Below are 5,548 nucleotides of genomic sequence, written 5' to 3'. Positions count from 1 at the left end.
CTACTAGGCACTCGGTAAAGTGAAAATAAGATCTTTGCTGGAAGAACAGCAACGTTTCTGTACGCTTAAATTAACATATTATTCTTTATTTAATTTTCGATATCTAAAGAATCAAGTTAATACAATCAACAAATTAGTTGATAGAATCAATCATCAACCAATTAAAAAACATACAAAAAATCAAACGGTTTAAAATATTAATACAATTAGGGAAATTATATAGATAACCACCTATGGAATTTCGCGACTTTGAGTATCTATCTGAACTGAGGGGACTGATACTCTACTTTTGGACCGGAGACGAAAAATAATAAAGTTATCATACTTTTTCTGGTGATCGCATGATATAATTGGGCAGTTAATGTTACCTATGGTGAGTAAAATGGCGGCTCGTCTCTGATTTCAGCAAACAGAAGAAAGGAAACAGTGGGGACGCACTTTCTAACGTAACCTAACCTAGTCTAATAAATTACCATAATTATTACCAACCAAATTATTAGAATAAGTTAGGTTAGGTTTTAACGTGCGTCCCCGCTGTTTCTTTTCTTCTGTTTGCTGGAATCAGAGACGAGCCGCCATTTTACTCACCATAGGTAACATTATCCAATTGTGTTTGCTTACTAGTGCAGTCTAAAGATTGGTAACACTTTGAATTTCACAGCAATTGGTTTTTTGCGACAAGCACACCTATTTGTGGTACATTTATTTGTGGCAAAGATCTTATTTTCGCTTTACCGAGTGCCTAGAAGGTAATGTGCGGATTACCTAGATACTCTGACATTATCTAGGTAATTTGAGAAATGGAACAATTTTCACGACTTTAACGGATCACCCTAGTTAACATGCAGATTAGCTAGGTAATGTATACATTAACGACTTTCGAGCTTTAGCGGTTACATATATAAATGATGATATTATATAGATACAATTCCAAGAATTATTTGTAAACAAATTTGTAATCCTTTCAAAATTGGGACGTGTGGGTGGATTTATGTCAACTTTTATTGGATTTAAATGAATATAATCGTTTCATTTTTATGTTTATGCTGGCAGTTTTTAATTCTAATTAACATAGAACCCAATCAAAATAAATTAATTGTGAGTAATTGTGTATATATGTTACGTATGTTCTGTCAATACGTATTCGTTTTAGTGAAAGACTACATAGTTCAGTGAACGTCTCCTTATAATGAAGCTTAAATTACATACTTTAATGAACATCGTTACAGTTAAACATAGATTTTGTATATTGAATTAATACAGTCGTTATAATGAAGCATATGTACCGTACAGTACATTAATGACTATCCTTGAACAGCCAGATGGACGAGGCAGTTAAGACGTCACCTTATCGCTCTGGGGAACCCGGGATCGAATCCAGGCAAGAAGCCCCAGGAATTTTTCGTGGGCGGTCTGTCGTGGATGTGCTGGATTCCATCTCACTGCCTGGCATCCCCACTGTGTGCATGGTAGAAAGGCTCTTTTAATGTCTTACAGGGCGAGGAGTTAAAAATAAGAAATTCATCATCTTTATTAGAGTGATATATATAGATTACTTAATTCACTCGATACATACTCATTCATGTTTTATTATAAGGAGGATATATATGTAACGAAACAGGTTATATGGCTACTCAATACACTCGTAATAATGAAACATTGTTCAGATCTTTGATACAGTTTTATGATAATTTAAATATTTTTTATAACATGTGCTATAAGCTGTAAAAACTGCTTAACGGAAAACATGTAAGAAATTATCTAATTAGCATGAATGAGACATTTTGTGTAATCAACAACAATGTAAAAATTAGCTGTTTATTCGAACCAAAGAAAACAATTTTTAAAATTCGAACGAAAAAAAAATTTTAATTTAATATCTAAAATGTCCATCTTTAAGAAGAAATATTTTTTAATTAACGAAATTTAAAAATGGTGTCAATGCTTATTTAAAGTTACCTCTAATCACTTTTTTTAAAGGTTAAATTCCAAATTTTTTTAGAAATTATTTAGAAACTTAAACTGTTTTTAAGATCCGTAAACCAATTTTATTGAGTTCTTTTGCAATTTATAATTGCATTGCATCCAATGCAATTATAAATATTATTGATTATTGATTGATTATTGCAGATATTATTGATTCTATTTCTTCACTGCCGACAAATGACCAAGCGATTCCGTTCCTTGAACACTGGGAGTTCGGTCGTGGGTTCGCGCAACACCCGGACGGACTGGACACGAGGAGTTTTCCGGGTTATCTCCACGTCTCTAAAAAGATCTGCCGCAAGGCATTCCCTTGGCAGATCGCTCAAGTATTGCGTTGCCATAATTTAACAAACAAACTTTTTCTTCACTTTGATCTAATAAATACCCTCTTCAACGACATATTGGATTTATTGTAAAAAATTTACATATAAATGCAATTTTTAATATAATAAATAAAAAACCTTTAAATTCCAAAAACACCATTTTCAAATAAATTTATATTAAAATATGTTAATTGTGATAAAATGGTTTATAAAACTCGTATATTTTGGAATATAAAAATATAAAAACCATGTTAACAATTTACGATGTAAAAAATCATGTTTTTTTTTAATTTTTTGACAACTAAATGATTTTTTTATTCTAAAAACTTGTTTCTTTTAAATAATATAATTTTTTCAAAAAATACAATTTAGTGTCCCTATCTCTAATGGTTTTCAATGAGTTCCATAACGAAACTAGTTTAAATTTTATGTTTTTGATGCCTACGTCGCGTCGTTCTTGCGATATTGACAAGTGTATATCACATAGCTTCATTACCAAAGATTTTTTGATACCCTGAAATACACGAGATCGTCTAATAATAATATAATACCATTAATATAAATATATATTAAGGTATATAGATTAAGATTAATGCATTATATAAAAGATTTATTATTTTTTCAATCTAATTAAACTTTTTATTAACAGCAAAATAATTCTTAAAAAGTTACTTTTAATAAATAACATCGGTGTTAGTGTTAATCACGTATAAAAAATTCACTCGTTAAACTTATTTGAATATCTAAGAATTACCTTAAAATATCACCTAAAAATGCATAAATTAACATTATCAAAAAATATATAGCAAAAGTTTTATTTGCGGTGTGTTTAAAAATCTAAAAGAAACGTTAAAAATATGTAAAATATACGTAAATAAAATTATCACAAATTAATATGAAAAATCTAAAATCAAAGTAAAAGCATAGAATAAAAATAATTAATATATATATATATGTACAGTATATAGATTAACGTATAAACGATTGAAGTATTGTTTACTTGAATATCTAAAAATATACATAAATTAACGTGTAAAAGATTGACTTGTAGTCTATTTGAAGATCCAAAAACACGCGAAAAATATCTAAAAAATACACAAATTGAATATTGTTCAAGAGTAAATGGTGTCTTAAAGTAATATCAAGTCTCGATTTAATTCGGATTTGTTGAAATCAAAAGAAAGAAAAAAAAACGGAAATGGGTTGACAACAGATATCAAATAGCTTTTATTACTGTAGTCAATGTTTACAGATCAAAATATTATAGTTTTAACTTAATTATTTTAGATTTTTACGGTATAAAATAACAGTATATAGATACTATATTTTCTTCTTCCTCCTCAGTTAGGAACATCAAATAAATATGAAAAATAAAATTTTGTGAATTAATTAATTTAATTTTTAAAATTTAGGCACTTCAGTTTTTGAATGTATTTAAAAATGTACTTTTATATATTTATTTTCTTTTAAAAAATCGGTTTTTTAGATTAAATTTTTACTTTTAGATTGCTGCATTTAGATATTTAGATTTATTTAATTTAAAAAACATATTTTCCTAAATTTAGAAGACAAAGTATTTTATTTTATTTTATTTATTTATAATTATTGCCTTTAAAAATAAAGTTTTTGATGTGAGTTTTCCGGGTTTTCTTCACGTTAGTAACATCTAAATAGGGTCCGGCTTCCCATAAGTCTTCCCGGGATGCAACCCTCTTAGCAGATCGCTCACGTGTCGCGTTGCCGTAACCAAATAAACCAAACTAATTCTAACGAACAATTATTTATCGTGACATGGTCTAACTCCGTTCGGGGGAAAAATTTTGAATCGAAGTAAAGTAACTTCCATTCCAAATCTGACGTTCGTATATAGTTAATTTGAGCCTCCGGCCCCTACCCCTAAGCTTTCCACATCTGGTCTCGACTTTCATCTAACTCCTTTCTCGAAACTAAGGAAGGACAGGTAAGCAGGGAACGACAGTCGAAATTTATAAGTCTACAATTTTTTCACATTGCAGCCCAATAATTTTTCTATAAACGCAATATTTACGACAACATATTTCCCGCATAGTTTATACAATCTGTTGACAACATTTAAACACTATCACCACTTAAAAGCAATTATTCTGGTATTTTTACTAGATTTTTTTTTTACTTAAACAAGTGATATGAAGACTTCCGACGTTAAGGTTAGCAACTTACATCGCGTGCGAGGCCATCACAACCTATCCAACACGGATCACTTTTTAAATATCAATAGTGGACCGGTATTAATTAGTAGTCGTTGATCATCCTCTTCCGGGAGATGTCAACGACTACTTTTGGTCAAATTAATTTTAACCCCCTTCCGCAACAGTCCTTTTTTTCTATCGGACCAGCAATATGGTGGCATTCGAATAGTAAAATTACATAATTCTAGGTTACCAGTCTGCAACAAATATGTTTTTAGTAGTTTTCGAAGGTACCGAGTTTAAATATTTGGTACATTTTTCGCGAAATTTGATTCAATGGCAGATATTCGACTGTGAATGGTACCATTTCTTAGAGTTAATGTTAGTAAAAAATATATCTTAAAAAATTTAAGATATCGTATTTTGAATTGGTGTCTACTTGACCAATGAAATTGTCATTCGTACAATCCGAGTATCTATTATTATGACAATGGTAGGCTGAAATATTCAAACTCTTTATATGGTTTTCGTTTTAATGTTTGTTATATTATAGTATTTGATTTATATAACAACAAAAGTTATCTACGTAAGATTTTATCACACCAAGTGCCCATCTAACACATTTTAAAAATTAGTTTTAAAATGTGTTAGATTAGTTACTCGGTATGATAAACCTTTTCCTAAAGTAACCTTTGTAAATAAAAATTAAATACAGTAAAACCTGTCTATGGCGACCACCCAAGGTTCTTTCAAAAAGTGGTCTTTTAGACAGGTGGTCGTCCAATACAGGTGGTGCTGTAATACCGTATTTCCGTACGTATTTTGCGCACTTTTTAGCCATTTCTACTAAGCAAAACTCGAGTCTAGCAAAAATAAGCGAATTTTTTCAACGATAGGGCTATATTGGTATTGTATTTTATTCTTATCGGATAACCGATTTACAGGAGTCGTCATGATATTATAAGACAGATTTAACACCAATATTTTAAAGATTAATACAATACTCGCATTTTCTCGATTATAATGCACACTTTCTTTTTTCCGACTTAATTAATTCGACTCGGTTCTTTT

This window comes from Centruroides sculpturatus, unplaced genomic scaffold, assembly GCF_000671375.1.
Source record: "Centruroides sculpturatus isolate CEXI.00-Female unplaced genomic scaffold, Cexi_2.0 scaffold2408, whole genome shotgun sequence".
Taxonomy (NCBI): Eukaryota; Metazoa; Arthropoda; class Arachnida; order Scorpiones; family Buthidae; genus Centruroides; species Centruroides sculpturatus.
This window is presented reverse-complemented; position numbering follows the sequence as displayed.